Source organism: Oncorhynchus keta, chromosome 29 (genome assembly GCF_023373465.1).
Source record: "Oncorhynchus keta strain PuntledgeMale-10-30-2019 chromosome 29, Oket_V2, whole genome shotgun sequence".
Classification (NCBI taxonomy): Eukaryota; Metazoa; Chordata; class Actinopteri; order Salmoniformes; family Salmonidae; genus Oncorhynchus; species Oncorhynchus keta.
The window spans coordinates 53,489,647-53,509,482 of NC_068449.1; the positions used below are offsets into that span (position 1 = coordinate 53,489,647).

General features: G+C 47.3%; 1 long non-coding RNA gene and 1 pseudogene across 1 annotated transcript; one reads left to right on the forward strand and one right to left on the reverse strand.

Annotated features, from left to right (window-relative positions):
- The window catches only part of LOC127913378 (ovochymase-2-like), a 39,342-nt pseudogene extending 19,509 nt beyond the window's left edge, over positions 1-19,833 (forward strand).
- Positions 11,583-12,408, reverse strand: LOC127913680 (uncharacterized). The gene is made up of 3 exons (XR_008086484.1): positions 12,337-12,408; positions 12,199-12,282; positions 11,583-12,156 (listed from the first exon to the last, which is right to left on the reverse strand). It is a non-coding gene; the product is annotated as an uncharacterized LOC127913680 (long non-coding RNA).
- Positions 19,834-19,836: the final 3 nt, after the last annotated feature.

The following is a 19,836-nucleotide window of genomic DNA, read 5'->3' on the forward strand; positions in this document are numbered from 1 at the left end:
TCATTCAGACACACACCCACACAAGGACGCATTTGCATGCACTTACACACACACACACGCACTGACCCATGAATGGGCAAACGCACACACACACACACACATGCATACAGTATGTACACACACTAACCCCCACCTTCATTCCACTGCGATCCAGGGATGCGGAGGGCCTCCCATGAGTTAAAAGGGGTTATTAAGTCTCAGAACTGGCCTATGAACTACAAGGCGGCCAGCGAGTGCATGTGGAGTGTGGAGGTGCCCAAAGGGAAGTACATAACTCTGACGTTCACCCACTTCGACGTGGAAGCCAAGGACATTTTCACTTCCAAATGCTTGGATAACATGGTGGCGTACGACATCTATAATGACGGAGCTGAGAGTACAAAACACAGTGATTACAAATATGGTGATTTTAAACATTTGATTGAATAGTGCTGCAGCTAGTGTACCATCAGCACATTGTTACCCAATTTTATGAAAGGTTATTTATAAATAAAATGATAAGTTACAGAGTAGTAGTAGTAGCACTAGTAGTAGTAGTAGTGGTAGTATTAGTAGTAGCAGCACTAGTAGCAGTAGTAGTAGAAGCAGTAGTAGTAGTAGTAGCAGCACTAGTAGCACTAGTAGTAGTGGTAGTAGTAGTAATAGCAGCACTAGTAGCAGTAGTAGTAGAAGCAGTAGTAGTAGTAGTAGTACAGATGTAGAATCTTAATTTGAGCCAGATTGCTATAGCAGGAAAATAATCCTGCAGCAACAGGAAATGAGAATAATTATGTGGATTATAATGAATGTATTTTTTGTAGGGGTTAATATATTTTCCGTATGGGAAAATGAAATCACTAGTAGCAGCACTAGTAGCAGCACTAGTAGCAGCAGTAGTAGTAGTAGCAGTAGTAGTAGTAGCAGTAGTAGTAGTAGTAGCAGTAGTAGTAGTAGTAGTAGCAGTAGTAGAAGTAGTAGTAGTACTATTAGTAGTAGTAGAAGTAGCAGTAGTAGCAGCAGCATTAGTAGTAGCAGTAGTACATTTACATTACATTTAAGTCATTTAGCAGACGCTCTTATCCAGAGCGACTTACAAATTGGTGCATTCACCTTATGACATCCAGTAGTAGTAGTTGTAGAAGTAGCAGTAGTAGTAGTACTATTAGTGATAGTAGAAGTAGCAGTAGTAGTAGTACTATTAGTAGTAGTAGTAGAAGTAGCAGTAGTAGTAGAAGCATCTGGTGTTGTTGTTGTTTTTGCTTACAAGGTCCATGGTGTGGTGACCAACTCCCAGCCACCATCACAACTAAGGGACAACATCACTTGGTGATACCCAGCCTGTTTGAGCCCCATACTGACCCCTGGGACAACATCACTGTAGGAGGCTAACCCTTACCCAGCCTATTCCCACTGAGCCCCCTATACAGCCTAACCCCTGGGACAACATCACTGTGAGGTGAGGTACCTAACCCTTACCCAGCCTATTCCCACTGAGCCCTTTGTACAGCCTAACCCCTGGGACAACATCACTGTAGGTAGGTACATAACCCAGTTCCCACTGAGCCCCCCAGCCTAACCCCTGGGACAACATCACTGTTGGTCCCACTGAGCCAGCCTGTTCCCACTGAGCCCCCTATACAGCCTAACCCCTGGGACAACATCACTGTAGGTAGGTACCTAACCCTTACCCAGCCTATTCCCACTGAGCCCCCTATACAGCCTAACCCCTGGGACAACATCACTGTAGGTAGGTACCTAACCCTTACCCAGCCTATTCCCACTGAGCCCCCTATACAGCCTAACCCCTGGGACAACATCACTGTAGGTACCTAACCCTTACCCAGCCTATTCACACTGAGCCCCCTATACAGCCTAACCCCTGGGACAACATCACTGTAGGTAGGTACATAACCCTTACCCAGCCTGTTCCCACTGAGCCCCCTATACAGCCTAACCCCTGGGACAACATCACTGTAGGTAGGTACATAACCCTTACCCAGCCTGTTCCCACTGAGCCCCCTATACAGCCCAACCCCTGGGACAACATCACTGTAGGTAGGTACCTAACCCTTACCCAGCCTGTTCCCACTGAGCCCCCTATACAGCCTAACCCCTGGGACAACATCACTGTAGGTAGGTACCTAACCCTTACCCAGCCTGTTCCCACTGAGCCCCCTATACAGCCTAACCCCTGGGACAACATCACTGTAGGTAGGTACCTAACCCTTACCCAGCCTGTTCCCACTGAGGCTGTAAGTATGTACAGTGCCTTCGGAAAGTATTCAGATCCCTTTGCGTTTTCAGCATGTTGCTACGTTACAGCCCTATTCTAAAATTGATTGATTAAATGTATTTTTCAAAAATCCTCAGCAATCTATACACAGTACCCCATAATAACAAAGTGAAAACAGGTTTTGAGAATTTTTGCAAATGTATAAAATATAGAAATAAACCCTTTGCTATGAGACAAGAAATTGAGCTCAGGTGCATCATGTTTCCATTGATCATCCTTGAGATGTTTCTACAACTTGATTTGGAGTTCACCTGTGGTAAAATCAATTGATTGGACATGATTTGGAAAGGCACACACCTGTCTATATATGATCCCACAGTTGACAGTGCATGTCAGAGCAAAAACCAAGCCATGAGGTCAAAGGAATTGTCCGTAGAGCGCCGATACAGGTTTGTGTCGAGGCTCAGCTCTGGGGAAGGGTACTAAAAACATTTCTGCAGCTTTGAAGTTCCCTAAGAACACAGTGGCCTCATCATTCTTAAATGGATGAAGTTTGGAACCAAATCAAATCAAATGTATTTATATAGCCCTTCGCACATCAGCTGATATCTCAAAGTGCTGTACAGAAACCCAGCCTAAAACCCCAAACAGCAAGCAATGCAGATGTTGAAGCACGTTGGCTAGGAAAAACTCCCTAGAAAGGCCAAAACCTAGGAAGAATCCTAGAGAGGAACCAGGCTATGAGGGGTGGCCAGTCCTCTTCTGGCTGTACCGGGTGGAGATTATAACAGAACATGGCCAAGATGTTAAAATGTTCATAAATGACCAGCATGGTCAAAAAATAGGTCTGGGACAGGTAGCACGTCCGGTGGACAGGTCAGGATTCCATAGCCGCAGGCAGAACAGTTGAAACTGGAGCAGCAGCACGGCCAGGTGGACTGGGGACAGCAAGGAGTCATCATGCCAGGTAGTCCTGAGGCATGGTCCTAGGGCTCAGGTCCTCAGAGAGAGAGAAAGAAAGAGAGAAAGAGAGAATTAGAGAGAGCATAGTTAAATTCACACAGGACACCGGATAAGACAGATATAACAGGGCCAAACAGGAAGGATATAACCCCACCCACTTCCGTACGGGCTTGGGAGAGACGAAGGTTGAAAGTCATGCGTCTTCCGATACACAACCCAACCAAGCCGCACTGCTTCTTAACACAGCGCCATCCAACCCGGAAGCCAGCTGCACCAATGTGTCGGAGGAAACACCGTGCACCTGGCAACCTTGGTTAGCGCGCACTGTGCCCAGCCCGCCACAGGAGTCGCTGGTGGGCAATGAGACAAGGATATCCCTACCGGCTAACCCCTCCCTAACCCGGACGACGCTAGGCCAATTGTGCGTCACCCCACAGACCTCCCTGTCGCGGCCAGTTACGACAGAGCCTGGGCACGAACCCAGAGTCTCTGGTGGCACAGCTGGCTTCTGCAGTACAGTGCCCTTAACCACTGCACCACCCGGGAGGCCCTGTAACCCCACCCACTTTGTCGAAGCACAGCCCCCACACCACTAGAGGGATATCTTCAATCACCAACTTACCATCCTGAGACAAGGCCGAGTATAGCCCACAAATGTCTCCGCCACGGCACAAACCAAGGAGGGGCACCAACCCAGACAGGAAGATCACATCAGTGACTCAACCCACTCAAGTGACGCACCCCTCCTAGGGACTCAGCCCCTGTAATAGGGTTAGAGGCAGAGAATCCCAGTCAGCAAGGGCGGTTCGTTGCTCCAGAGCCTTTCCCTTCACCTTCACACTCCTGGGCCAGACTACACTCAATCATATGACCCACAGAAGAGATGAGTCTTCAGTAAAGACTTAAAGGTTGAGACCGAGTCTGCGTCTCTCACATGGGTAGGCAGACCATTCCATAAAAATGGAGCTCTATAGGAGAAATCTCTGCCTCCAGCTGTTTGCTTAGAAATTCTAGAGACAATTAGGAGGCCTGCGTCTTGTGACCGTAGCGTACGTGTAGGTATGTACGGCAGGACCAAATCAGAGAGATAGGTAGGAGCAAGCCCATGTAATGCTTTGTTGGTTAGCAGTAAAACCTTCAAATCAGCCCTTGCCTTGACAGGAAGCCAGTGTAGGGAGGCTAGCACTGGAGTAATATGATCATATGTTTTGGTTCTAGTCAGGATTCTAGCAGCCGTATTTAGCACTAACTGAAGGTTATTTAGTGCTTTATCTGGGTAGCTGGAAAGTAGAGCATTGCAGTAGTCTAACCTAGAAGTAACAAAAGCATGGATACATTTTTCTGCATAATTTTTGGACAGAAAGTTTCTGATTTTTGCAATGTTACGTAGATGGAAAAAAGCTGTCCTTGAAACAGTCTTGATATGTTCGGCAAAAGAGAGATCAGGGTCCAGAGTAACGCAGAGGTCCTTCACAGTTTTATTTGAGACGACTGTACAACCATTAAGATTAATTGTCAGATTCAACAGAAGATCTCTTTGTTTCTTGGGACCTAGAACAAGCATCTCTGTTTTGTCCGAGTTTAAAAGTAGAACGTTTGCAGCCATCCACTTCCTTATGTCTGAAACACAGGCTTCGAGCGAAGACAATTTTGGGGCTTCAACATGTTTCATTGAAATGTACAGTTGTGTGTCATCTGCATAGCAGTGAACGTTAACATTATGTTTTCGAATGACATACCCAAGAGTTAAAATATATAGTGAAAACAAGTGGTCCAAAAATGGAACCTTGAGGAACACCAAAATGTACAGTTGATTTGTCAGAGGACAAACCATTCACAGAGACAAACTGATATCTTTCCGACAGATAAGATCTAAACCAGGCCAGAACTTGTCCGTGTAGACCAATTTGGGTTTCCAATCTCTCCAAAAGAATGTGGTGATCGATGGTATCAAAAGCAGCACTAAGGTCTAGGAGCACGAGGACAGATGCAGAGCCTCAGTCTGATGCCATTATAAAGTACTAAAACACTTGAGTGTCTCTCTTGATCCTAGGTCCTGGCAGAGTTGTGCAGACTCAGGACAGCTGAGCTTTGAAGGAATACGCAGATTTAAAGAGCAGTCCGTAATTTGCTTTCTAATAATCATGATCTTTTCCTCAAAGAAGTTCATGAATTTATTACTGCTGAAGTGAAAGCCATCCTCACTTCGGGAATACTGCTTTTTAGTTAGCTTTGCGACAGCATCAAAAATACATTTTGGATTATTCTTATTTTCCTCAATTAAGTTGGAAAAATAGGATGATCGAGCAGCAGTAAGGGATCTTCAATGTTGCACGGTACTGTCTTTCCAAGCTAGACGGAAGACTTCCATTTCTGTTCAAATGTTCTGGAAGCTTGCTTCAGAGCTCGGGTATTTTCTTTATACCAGGGAGCTAGTTTCTTATAAGAAATGTTTTTAGTTTTTAGGGGTGCAACTGCATCTAGGGTATTGCACAAGGTTAAATTGAGTTTCTTAGTTAGGTGGTTAACTGATTTTTGTCCTCTAGGAAGACTCTTCCTAGAACTGTCCGCCCGGCCAAACTGATCAATCGGGGGAGAAGGGCCTTGGTCAGGGAGGTGACCGAGAAGCTGACTATCATTCTGACTGAGCTACAGAGTTCCTTTGTGGAGATGAGAGAAACTTCCAGAAGGGCAATAATCTCTGCAGCACTCCGCCAATCAGGCTTTCAGGGTGGAGTGGCCAGATGGAAGCCACTCCTCAGTAAAAGGCACATGACAGCCCGCTTGGAGTTTGCCAAAAGTGACCTAAAGACTCTCAGACCATGAGAAACAAGATTCTCTGGTCTGATGAAACCAAGATTGAACTCTTTGGCCTGAATGCCAAACGTCACGTCCAGAGGAAATCTGGCACCATCCTTACGGTGAAGCATGGTGGTGTCAGCATCATGCTGTGGGGATGTTTTTTTAGTGGCAGGGACTGGGAGACTAGTCAGGATTTAGGGAAAGATGAATGGATCAAATTACAGAGAGATCCTTGATGAAAACATTTACATTTACATTTACATTTAAGTCATTTAGCAGACGCTCTTATCCAGAGCGACTTACAAATTGGTTCATTCACCTTATGACATCCAGTGGAACAGCCACTTTACAATAGTGCATCTAAATCTTTTAGGGGGGTGAGAAGGATTACTTATCCTATCCTAGGTATTCCTTAAAGAGGTGGGGTTTCAGGTGTCTCCGGAAGGTGGTGATTGACTCCGCTGTCCTGGCGTCGTGAGGGAGTTTGTTCCACCATTGGGGGCCAGAGCAGCGAACAGTTTTGACTGGGCTGAGCGGGAACTGTACTTCCTCAGTGGTAGGGAGGCGAGCAGGCCAGAGGTGGATGAACGCAGTGCCCTTGTTTGGGTGTAGGGCCTGATCAGAGCCTGGAGGTACTGAGGTGCCGTTCCCCTCACAGCTCCGTAGGCAAGCACCATGGTCTTGTAGCGGATGCGAGCTTCAACTGGAAGCCAGTGGAGAGAGCGGAGGAGCGGGGTGACGTGAGAGAACTTGGGAAGGTTGAACACCAGACGGGCTGTGGCGTTCTGGATGAGTTGTAGGGGTTTAATGGCACAGGCAGGGAGCCCAGCCAACAGCGAGTTGCAGTAATCCAGACGGGAGATGACAAGTGCCTGGATTAGGACCTGCGCCGCTTCCTGTGTGAGGCAGGGTCGTACTCTGCGGATGTTGTAGAGCATGAACCTACAGGAACGGGCCACCGCCTTGATGTTAGTTGAGAACGACAGGGTGTTGTCCAGGATCACGCCAAGGTTCTTAGCGCTCTGGGAGGAGGACACAATGGAGTTGTCAACCGTGATGGCAAGATCATGGAACGGGCAGTCCTTCCCGGGAGGAAGAGCAGCTCCGTCTTGCCGAGGTTCAGCTTGAGGTGGTGATCCGTCATCCACACTGATATGTCTGCCAGACATGCAGAGATGCGATTCGCCACCTGGTCATCAGAAGGGGGAAAGGAGAAGATGAATTGTGTGTCGTCTGCATAGCAATGATAGGAGAGACCATGTGAGGTTATGACAGAGCCAAGTGACTTGGTGTATAGTGAGAATAGGAGAGGGCCTAGAACAGAGCCCTGGGGGACACCAGTGGTGAGAGCGCGTGGTGAGGAGACAGATTCTCGCCACGCCACCTGGTAGGAGCGACCTGTCAGGTAGGACGCAATCCAAGCGTGGGCCGCGCCGGAGATGCCCAACTCGGAGAGGGTGGAGAGGAGGATCTGATGGTTCACAGTATCGAAGGCAGCCGATAGGTCTAGAAGGATGAGAGCAGAGGAGAGAGAGTTAGCTTTAGCAGTGCGGAGCGCCTCCGTGATGCAGAGAAGAGCAGTCTCAGTTGAATGACTAGTCTTGAAACCTGACTGATTTGGATCAAGAAGGTCATTCTGAGAGAGATAGCGGTAGAGCTGGCCAAGGACGGCACGTTCAAGAGTTTTGGAGAGAAAAGAAAGAAGGGATACTGGTCTGTAGTTGTTGACATCGGAGGGATCGAGTGTAGGTTTTTTCAGAAGGGGTGCAACTCTCGCTCTCTTGAGGACGGAAGGGACGTAGCCAGCGGTCAGGGATGAGTTGATGAGGGAGGTGAGGTAAGGGAGAAGGTCTCCGGAAATGGTCTGGAGAAGAGAGGAGGGGATAGGGTCAAGCGGGCAGGTTGTTGGGCGGCCGGCCGTCACAAGACGCGAGATTTCATCTGGAAAGAGAGGGGAGAAAGAGGTCAGAGCACAGGGTAGGGCAGTGTGAGCAGAACCAGCGGTGTCGTTTGACTTAGCAAACGAGGATCGGATGTCGTCGACCTTCTTTTCAAAATGGTTGACGAAGTCATCTGCAGAGAGGGAGGAGGGGGGGGAGGAGGATTCAGGAGGGAGGAGAAGGTGGCAAAGAGCTTCCTAGGGTTAGAGGCAGATGCTTGGAATTTAGAGTGGTAGAAAGTTGCTTTAGCAGCAGAGACAGAGGAGGAAAATGTAGAGAGGAGGGAGTGAAAGGATGCCAGGTCCGCAGGGAGGCGAGTTTTCCTCCATTTCCGCTTGGCTGCCCGGAGCCCTGTTCTGTGAGCTCGCAATGAGTCGTCGAGCCACGGAGCGGGAGGGGAGGACCGAGCCGGCCTGGAGGATAGGGGACATAGAGAGTCAAAGGATGCAGAAAGGGAGGAGAGGAGGGTTGAGGAGGCAGAATCAGGAGATAGGTTGGAGAAGGTTTGAGCAGAGGGAAGAGATGATAGGATGGAAGAGGAGAGAGTAGCGGGGGAGAGAGAGCGAAGGTTGGGACGGCGCGATACCATCCGAGTAGGGGCAGTGTGGGAAGTGTTGGATGAGAGCGAGAGGGAAAAGGATACAAGGTAGTGGTCGGAGACTTGGAGGGGAGTTGCAATGGGGTTAGTGGAAGAACAGCATTGCCTGCCTTGTGAGTAGGGGGGGAAGGTGAGAGGGTGAGGTCAAAAGAGGAGAGGAGTGGAAAGAAGGAGGCAGAGAGAAATGAGTCAAAGGTAGACGTGAGGAGGTTAAAGTCGCCCAGAACTGTGAGAGGTGAGCCGTCCTCAGGAAAGGAGCTTATCAAGGCATCAAGCTCATTGATGAACTCTCCGAGGGAACCTGGAGGGCGATAAATGATAAGGATGTTAAGCTTGAAAGGGCTGGTAACTGTGACAGCATGGAATTCAAAGGAGGCGATAGACAGATGGGTAAGGGGAGAAAGAGAGAATGACCACTTGGGAGAGATGAGGATCCCGGTGCCACCACCCCGCTGACCAGAAGCTCTCGGGGTGTGCGAGAACACGTGGGCGGACGAGAGAGAGCAGTAGGAGTAGCAGTGTTATCTGTGGTGATCCATGTTTCCGTCAGTGCCAAGAAGTTGAGGGACTGGAGGGAGGCATAGGCTGAGATGAACTCTGCCTTGTTGGCCGCAGATCGGCAGTTCCAGAGGCGACCGGAGACCTGGAACTCCACGTGGGTCGTGCGCGCTGGGACCACCAGATTAGGTGGCCGCGGCCACGCGGTGTGGAGCGTTTGTATGGTCTGTGCAGAGAGGAGAGAACAGGGATAGACAGACACATAGTTGACAGGCTACAGAAGAGGCTACGCTAATGCAAGGAGATTGGAATGACAAGTGGACTACACGTCTCGAATGTTCAGAAAGTTAAGCTTACGTAGCAAGAATCTTATTGACTAAAATGATTAAAATGATACAGTACTGCTGAAGTAGGCTAGCTGGCAGTGGCTGCGTTGTTGACACTACACTAATCAAGTCGTTCCGTTGAGTGTAATAGTTTCTACAGTTTCTACAAAACCTGCGTGAGAGCGCTCAGGACCTCAAACTGGGGTGAACGTTCACCCTCCAACAGGACAACGACCCTAAGACCATGCAACGCCCCCCAAAAGCCCTTCAGGTGGCCAGTCTGTAGAGTACAGTAGAATCCTGGGTTTATTTGCCCACATGTGTAGTGCCCAGATGTGTAGTTCCCAGATGTGTAGTAAAACTAGATTATTTGTTGGAGCTGTAAACACCGTGGTACGTTCCAAATGGCACCCTATTCTCTATAGTGCATTGATTTTGACCAGAGCCCAGTAGGGTTCCAGTCAAAATTAGTATACTATTATCTGTATAGGGAATAGGGTGCCATTTTAGGATGCAGACAGTGTAGTATGAAGTGCCCTTAGTGCAGCAGTTGCCCTCTGGTTGTCTCTTACCCTTTGCCCCATTCTTTACCCTTTGATGGGCCCCAGGTGGCCGGGCCCCTGCCAAGCCAATTGCTGAAATCGAGTTTTACAGATGGACTGTGCATCGGGCTGCCTCGGGTGGGGGGGTGGGGGGGTTCTGGTCGGGCACAGCCGAGAGGAGAGGAAAGGAATAGGAGAGGAGAGGGGAGGAGATGACTGTGGGAAAAATTCTTACTGCTATCAAAACAATAACCCTATAGTCTTATCGCTGATGTCAGATAAGATAACAACTGTTCTGTCCTTTACTCTAGAATGGCCAACCACATGTGGCAAACCCGCCATTCCCCCCACCATCCACACCCGCATAGTCAATGGAGAGCCAGCCAGCCCCCACTCCTGGCCCTGGCAGGTGTCCATGCAGGTGAGACACTGTCTGTCTAAACTCTATTTAGGGTCATTTAGATCCATCAAACACTGTTATTCTAGAATCAAATCCAAAATGGCTGCCTGGTTGCTAACACGTCTTAGGCATATACCCAGAACCAAGTCACGTGATTATGCATCAGGGAACATCACAAATGTGTCAACTTTTTTACAACAACAAGTGAATTCATTTACTCAACATCTCATCTCTCAAGAGCAATATCACCAATAGGTTTTGAATGAGATTCTCTGTTATCATGATGCAGCTACACTCGTCACAGGGACAAGACTTCTTTCAGTTGGGACATGTTTGTTAATTGACATCTTCGGATTACACACACACACCCTGAGACTGCGCACACACACACACACACACACACACACACACACACACACACACACACACACACACACACACACACACACACACACACACACACACACACACACACACACACACACACACACACACACACACACACACACACACACACACACACACACACACAGGCACACACACACTGCTAATAAAACTTAATGAGAAGGGTCCCTTCAACACAACCCCATCGTTATTTAAAACAACTTTGATCATATCAGAGGCATCGTCGTAACTATGCTTGTTTGTGCGTGTGTGTGGTTGTGTGTTTGCACACTGTCTGTCCCACAGATTTGGCCTTTAGAAGACAAATAGGCACGACTGGCTCACAATTGAAGGAATAGTTCAAACAAATTACACTGGTTTCCTTGCCCTGTGAGCAGTCTAGGGACACGGCCCATAGCATGGATTGCTATCGTACCTTGTCCGTAGACTGCTTACAGGCTAAGGAAACCAACATCTCATTGAATAATTTGGGTGATCTATCACTTTAAAAACTGATGTTTTATTTTACCCAGGTTTGGCCTAGCAGTCAGGAGATGCCCAAGTTCTTCCACACCTGCGGAGGAACTCTCATCCATAAGAACTGGGTTATGACAGCTGCCCATTGCTTCATACGGTGAATGAACTACAGGTTGAGTCCCAAATGGCACCCTATTTAGGGCACTACTTTTGACCAGGACCTATAGGGAATAGGGTGCCATTTGAGACACATAGGCTCTGGTCAAAAGTAGTGAAATATATAGGGAAACGGGTGCCATTTGGGACGTAGACACAGAGGCAGAATTACTAGAACAGACATTCTCATTCAATTCAATGGTCCATTCCGTGTTGGGCGGTAATTCTATTCAGCTGACACAGTGGTGTGAAATGTACTTTGACTATAAATGTGCACTCCCTCAACTGTGTCACAGGTACATATCACCGTACATGTAGGCCAGCATGTCCCTATGGTGTGCACAAAACAAGACGATTTTGGCATACATTTTTACCTTTTGAGATTTTAAAATGTACCTTTTACATTTGATTGAGCTGACACAGTGGTGTGAAATGTACCTTTTACATTTGATTGAGCTGACACAGTGGTGTGAAATGTACCTTTGACATTTGATTGAGCTGACACAGTGGTGTGAAATGTACCTTTGACATTTGATTGAGCTGACACAGTGGTGTGAAATGTACCTTTGACATTTGATTGAGCTGACACAGTGGTGTGAAATGTACCTTTGACATTTGATTGAGCTGACACAGTGGTGTGAAATGTACCTTTGACATTTGATTGAGCTGACACAGTGGTGTGAAATGTACCTTTGACATTTGATTGAGCTGACACAGTGGTGTGAAATGTACCTTTGACATTTGATTGAGCTGACACAGTGGTGTGAAATGTACCTTTGACATTTGATTGAGCTGACACAGTGGTGTGAAATGTACCTTTGACATTTGATTGAGCTGACACAGTGGTGTGAAATGTACCTTTAACATTTGATTGAGCTGACACAGTGGTGTGAAATGTACCTTTGACATTTGATTGAGCTGACACAGTGGTGTGAAATGTACCTTTGACATTTGATTGAGCTGACACAGTGGTGTGAAATGTACCTTTGACATTTGATTGAGCTGTAAACACATTTATTTAAGTGGTGTGAAATGTACCTTTGACATTTGATTGAGCTGACACAGTGGTGTGAAATGTACCTTTGACATTTGATTGAGCTGACACAGTGGTGTAAATGTACCTTTGTCACATTTGTAAATTGAGCTGACACAAAAAACCTTTGACATTTATTGAGCTGACACAGTGGTTGAAATGTAAATGTAATTGTACATTATTTGGATTAAAAAGTACATTATTTTCTTAAGGAATGCAGTGGAGTAAAACTAAAAGTTGTCAAAAAATCTACCCAAAAAACTACTTAAGTAGTACTTGGGACTTGAAAGTATTTTTACTTAAGTACAAGTATTTACACCACTGAGCTGAAGTAAAAAAAAGGAAATAATTTGAAAGACATTTACAATAGGGGAAAAAACTGTAGCTCTTGACAAATACTAAATAAAGATCATATGAGAAAACACTTTTCCATCAAGCAATTACCTCTGCAGTGCATATAAAACACTGCATCAATCATATATTTGTTAATTGTCTTGTGTAATATTGTTCTGTGTCGTGTGAAGTAAACAGAAAATTATTTTTAGACCATGAAAGTTGAGAAAATGTCCCTGTGTCTGGAGCCTATTATCTTAATGCAGACAGGCAGTTCTTTGGGACGCCTATGCCTCTGTCTGTCACAACCATTACCTAGGTCCTTATCTAAGACTTGTTACAGGGCTGGTGCTGGGTCTTGTTAGTCCAATGAATGTCTCCAACTGTGTATAATGACCCACAGAGTTAATTCTGCCCTGTCACAGAGAACCATGCTGATAGATAGGAATTGATGGTATGCTGCTACTGCCAACGAACTCTGTACACTGTAGGTTTTTCTGTTGGTTGGTGGTTGGTTTTGTACATAGAAATAGATCATTTAAAGTGTATATTCCCAAGTCAAATCATTCAATTTCTATGATGTAGTTATGGGTGGTTATGTTAAGGAGGAGGTCTGCATCAGTGTGTGTGTTTATACAATGAGTGCACTAAACATTAGGATCTATGTGACTCACTCTCTCCAGGTACGCTGACGAGCTCCAGCGCTGGAAAATGTGCCTGGGCAAACACAACCTGACGTTCACAGGAGACACGGAGGGCTGCTTCGGCGTGACGGGCATCTACCGCCACGAGGGCTTCAAGTACCCCACGTTGCCCACGGTGGAGTTCGACATCGCCCTCGTCAGGCTGGGTGGGGAAGTGACCCCCAGCAATCAGATCTCCTACTGCTGCCTGCCCTCCCTGGAGGAGTTCCTGGAGGGGGGCAAGAAGTGTTACGCCACCGGCTGGGGAGATGAGACTGGTGAGGGGTCTGGGATGTCCACGATTTGCTGTGACCTCTTTTGTCTCATATGAGGATGCGTCCCATATTCCACCCTATTCCCTATATAGAGCCCTATGGGCCCTGGTCAAAAGTAGCACACTGCATAGGGAATGGGGTGCCATTTGGGACACAGGCGTTGTGTAGTGAACATACAATCAATGCTATGCCATCGGCTGTGGAGATGAAGACTGGTGAGGGCTTGAGATGTTTTGTGATGTCTGCCATTTATTGTGACTCCTATTGAGGATACCATGATATTGGAGGGGTAACCCAGACCAGCGCCTATCAACCCAACACCTTATGCAGTGATCCAAATCTCTTGACGAGGTTGCTAGGGGTTGGGTTAAGTGTGCTACAATATGCATTGTGTAGATAAGTGGGATACAGTCAGAGCAAGATATTAGGATTGTGATCTAATTTTGCTGTCAGAAAAAAACATATGACTCTTCCCTTCCACAAATATATACAAGCACGTACAAGTTACAACAAAATACAACAATCCATCCAACCACCATAATTCATTCCTTTACCAGTTTTCCTATTTCCATACTGCCAATCCTGGTTCCAGTTCTCCTGGTGCTTTCACCCCCTCTGTTGGTTAACAATTGAAAATACATCCACTGAATTTCAACGTTGATCTCGCTGTACACGTCTTTGGCTGCGTTCACACAGGCAGCCCAATTCTGTTCTTTTTTTGGTTCACTAATTGGTCTTTTGACCAATCACATCAGATCTTTTCAAATCAGATCTTTTCAGAGCTGACCTGATACCAACTAGTGAAAAAAGATCGCAATTGGGCTGCCTGTGTAAACACAGCCGTTGTTTTCTATGAAAAAGCATCTAAAAAGGATTAGTCTAAAATAAATGTCAAGCACTATCAGTTGATAACAGTAAATTAACTGGAGGAACTAATTTATTTTTAATCAGAAGATTCCATGAATACCAAAGTAGCTGAGGGCCAAACAATAAATTAACCAGTAATATATTTTTTAATCAGGTGATTCCATGAATACCAAAGTATCTGAGGACCAAACAATAAATTAACCAGTTATATCTTTTTTAATCAGGTGATTCCTGGAATGCCAAAGTAGATGAGGACCAAACAATAAATTAACCAGTTATATATTTTTTAATCAGGCGATATCATGAATACCAAAGTAGCTGAGGACCAAAAAATAAATTAACTGGTTCTATCTTTTTTAATCAGGTGATTCCATGAATGCCAAAGTAGATGAGGACCAAACAATAAATTAACCAGTTATATATTTTTTAATCAGGCGATATCATGAATACCAAAGTAGCTGAGGACCAAAAAATAAATTAACAGTTATATATTTTTTAATCAGGCGATATCCATGAATACCAAAGTAGATGAGGACCAAACAATAAATTAACCAGTTATATATTTTTTAATCAGGCGATATCATGAATACCAAAGTAGATGAGGACCAAACAATAAAAACCAGTTATATATTTTTTAATAAATTAACCTGAGTTAAATTATATTTTTTAATGAGGCGATTCCATGAATACCAAAGTAGATGAGGACCAAACAATAAATTAACCAGTTATATATTTTTTAATCAGGCGATATCATGAATGCCAAGGTAGATGAGGACCAAACAATAAATTAACCAGTTATATCTTTTTTAATCAGGTGATTCCATGAATGCCAAAGTGGCTGAGACCCTGAACCAGGTGGCCCTGCCGGTGGTGCCCTTCAACACCTGTATGAAGATGGACTACTGGTGGTTCCAGGTCAAGACCTCGATGATCTGTATGGGCTACACCTTGCCTGATGAGCTCAAGTCTGTCTGTCAGGTACTCAAGTGGGATATATAGTATTATACTCTATAATGCAAAAAATGATCCATTGACTTATGCAGTTATTACACGATACAAAAAAACGATTTGATTAATGATGTCATGGTTGTGTTGATGATGTCATCAATAAGAAGTGCTGTTGACCCTCGTCATGTGACACAGGGGCTTCGGGCGGTCCCCTGGTGTGCCAGGACTCTGCCAACGCTCCCTGGGAGCTGCACGGCATCACCAGCTTTGGTCCCAATGGCTGCATCATGGACAAGAAACCCTCTGTGTTCACCCGTGCCTCGGCCTACATCCCCTGGATGGAGAATGTCATCCGCATGGACATGTACAAACAGCACAGTAGGTTATTTATTTAACCTTTATTTAACTAGGCAAGTCAGTTAAGAACAAATTCTTATTTACAATGACATCCTACCCCTGCCAAACCCGGATGACGATTGGCCAATTGTGTGCCGCCCTATGGGACTCCCAATCACGGCCGGTTGTGATACAGCCTGGAATCGAACCAGGCTCTGTAGTGACACCTCTCGCACTGAGATGCAGTGCCTTAGACCGCTCTGCCACTCGAGAACTGGTTCCAACCGGTCTAAATCGGTTTCTAATATCAAGCTTTTTGGTTGATTTGGAGTGGCGTGGCATCTTTTTTTTCCTGCTCCTCTCTCTCTCTTTCCCTCTCTCTCTCTCCGACTCCCCTCTTTCTCTCTCTTTCCCTCTCTCTCTCTCCGACACCCCTCTTTCTCTCTCTCTCTCTCCGACTCCCCTCTTTCTCTCTCTCTTTCCCCTCTCTCTCCGACTCCCTCTTTCTCTCTCTTTCCCCTCTCTCTCTCCGACTCCCCTCTTTCTCACTCTTTCCCTCTCTCTCTCCGACTCCCCTCTTTCTCTCTCTTTCCCTCTCTCTCTCCGACTCCCCGCTTTCTCTCTCTTTCCCTCTCTCTCTTTCCGACTCCCCTCTTTCTCTCTCTTTCCCTCTCTCTCTCTCCGACTCCCCTCTTTCTCTCTCTTTCTCCTCTCTCTCTCTCCGACTCCCTCTTTCTCTCTCTTTCCTCTCTCTCTCTCCGACTCCCTCTTTCTCTCTCTTTCCCTCTCTCTCTCTCCGACTCCCCTCTTTCTCTCTCTTTCCCTCTCTCTCTCTCCGACTCCCCTCTTTCTCTCTCTTTCCCTCTCTCTCTCCGACTCCCCTCTTTCTCTCTCTTTCCCTCTCTCTCTTTCCGACTCCCCTCTTTCTCTCTCTTTCCGACTCCCCTCTTTCCCTCTCTCTCTCTCCGACTCCCCTCTTTCTCTCTCCAACTCCCCTCTTTCTCTCTCTTTCCCTCTCTCTCTCTCCGACTCCCCTCTTTCTCTCTCTTTCCCTCTGTCTCTCTCTCCGACTCCCCTCTTTCCCGCTCTCTCTCTCCGACTCCCCTCTTTCTCTCTCTTTCCCTCACTCTCTCTCCGACTCCCCTCTTTCTCTCTTTGTCCCTTCCTGTCCTCCCTTCAACTTCCTTCCCATCCCCTTTCCTCCTCTCTTTGTAGCATCTGGCTGCGGCGGGTCAAAGGACATGGCTGGCGAGAGCGGCGTGTTGTCCAGCATGGGGCACCCGGGCAGCTACAGTAACGGTGCCCACTGCCAGTGGCACATCAAGGTGCCCGACGGTAAACTGGTCCACCTGCACTTCCACAACTTCTCCTTGGAGGACACCCAGCTGTGTCTCAACGACAAGGTTACCAACCATGACAGCTTAGCCAGCCTAGGTAGTACAGCCGTATGTAAGGGTCTTTGGTGTGTGTGGGAGGAGGGGGGGTAGGTGATATGGGGTGTGTGTGTGGCTTGTATGTGGCTTGCGTGAGCACACACACCCTGTCTGACGATTAATTTGCGGGGTCACTTGTGTCTGATAAATGAGATTACTGTGTGCTTTATTGTGTCTCACCTCAAACACGTCAATGTCATTACTTTCCAATATGATTAAGAGTAAATGACATTTCAGAGTCAAGTTGTTTCCTCTGGCAGCCGTACAACTGATTGGAAGGCAAGATGAAACACTGTGACAAGAAAGCTGTAACAGAGAATGCACTTGTCTCTTCAACAACTGATATGCTTTGTCAGCCAGGACACGTATTGATGGACTTGATGATAGGGTAGTTGAATAACATTAATCACAGTAGACAGATTACTGTCGTTATCATAATGACAGTTGTAGATTAAGGCCCAGGAGACATTGTTTGCACAACAAGATTCAGCCAACAATGTTTGATTAGCCTTTGAAACCCTTGATTTGTCTCATATCAGAAGAAAGATCTTGCTTCTCTCTATCTATCCTGTCAGTACATAAGAAGGAGAGGAGACCAATTAAGTGATGCACTGCATGCCTCCTTATGACCCCTTAATGTATCTTTATAACATCACCACGGCACCTTATAACCTCCTTATGACCCCTTAATGTATCTTTATAACATCACCACGGCACCTTATAACCTCCTTATGTCTCCTTTGTAGGTACCTACTGCAGTCACATTCCCCCTCAGGACCTAATGAGTATCGGTGACAGACTGAGCCTCTATTTCACCTCCAACAACAAGGTGGTGGAGGGCCACTGTGGACCCCAGCCAGGGTGAGTGGAGCTGGGCTTCAGGGCCACCTGGAAGGCTGTGGACCCCAGCCAGGGTGAGTGGAGCTGGGCTTCAGGGCCTCCTGGAAGGCTGTGGACACCAGACAGGGTGAGTGGAGCTGTGCTTCAGGGCCTCCTGGAAGGCTGTGGACACCAGCCAGGGTGAGTGGAGCTGGGCTTCAGGGCCTCCTGGAAGGCTGTGGACACCAGACAGGGTGAGTGGAGCTGGGCTTCAGGGCCACCTGGAAGGCTGTGGACCCCAGCCAAGGTGAGTGGAGCTGGGCTTCAGGGCCTCCTGGAAGGCTGTGGACACCAGACAGGGTGAGTGGAGCTGGGCTTCAGGGCCTCCTGGAAGGCTGTGGACACCAGCCAGGGTGAGTGGAGCTGGGCTTCAGGGCCTCCTGGAAGGCTGTGGACACCAGACAGGGTGAGTGGAGCTGGGCTTCAGGGCCTCCTGGAAGGCTGTGGACACCAGGACACCAGCCAGGGTGAGTGGAGCTGGGCTTCAGGGCCTCCTGGAAGGCTGTGGACACCAGACAGGGTGAGTGGAGCTGGGCTTCAGGGCCTCCTGGAAGGCTGTGGACACCAGCCAGGGTGAGTGGAGCTGGGCTTCAGGGCCTCCTGGAAGGCTGTGGACACCAGACAGGGTGAGTGGAGCTGGGCTTCAGGGCCTCCTGGAAGGCTGTGGACACCAGCCAGGGTGAGTGGAGCTGGGCTTCAGGGCCTCCTGGAAGGCTGTGGACCCCAGCCAGGGTGAGTGGAGCTGGGCTTCAGGGCCTCCTGGAAGGCTCTGGACCCCAGCCAGGGTGAGTGGAGCTGGGCTTCAGGGCCTCCTGGAAGGCTGTGGACACCAGACAGGGTGAGTGGAGCTGGGTGAATGGACAGATGTTCCTTGTGGAAGAAGCCTCTAAGCACAGTTCTAGGATCAGCACCATTAGCAACACTCCTACCATTAGCGCACCTTCAACTTCACCACTAAGCCTAACATTCTTATGGATTTACACAAAGTCTTTACACACTGACTCTCCCCACCCTCCTCTCTCCCACTTCCTCCTACAGCTTCATGTGGAGGTGTCTTCAGCAGTGAGCAGGGAGAACTCACCTCTCCCAACTGGCCTAACAACTACCTAGACCAGGCTGTGTGTACCTGGCGTATCTCCATCCCCTCAGCTTCGAACATCCACATTGTCTTCACCCATTTTGAGGTGCAGGCCGTGAACCAGCTGGGACAGTGTGTGGACTACGTGGAGATCTACGGTGGAGCAGGGTTGACCTCACAAGGTTGGTACCATAGCGATAACCCTATAGAGATGACATTGAAATAGAATTCATAGAGGATATTTTGTTGGATTTCTGCGAACTGCTGTGGATTCAAGTTACAAATTGTAATTTTTTTCAAGGGTGCATTACTTTGGTCAATGTAACTAAGTACAGTACATGTGATAAATCTACATTACTTCAATAATACTTTTCTTATTTGTGATTTGTTACCTGTGCAGATCGCTTCTGTGGCTTTGCGTCGCCCGCTGAGGTTACTGTCGTCGGCAACACGGCTGTGGTCCGTTTCCTCAGCAACAAAGCCAATGTGGAGAAGGGTTTCCGTGGTTACTGGACCACTGATCCCAAGTTGTTCCCCACTCTTCCTCCCCCTCCCGCTAACCCATGGGACCACAGATCGAGGATCAGATTGCCCTGACGCAAATCCTAACATGAACTTTAGGGGGAATAAACATGAACTAACATGAACTTTAGGGGGAAAATATCTGACCTTA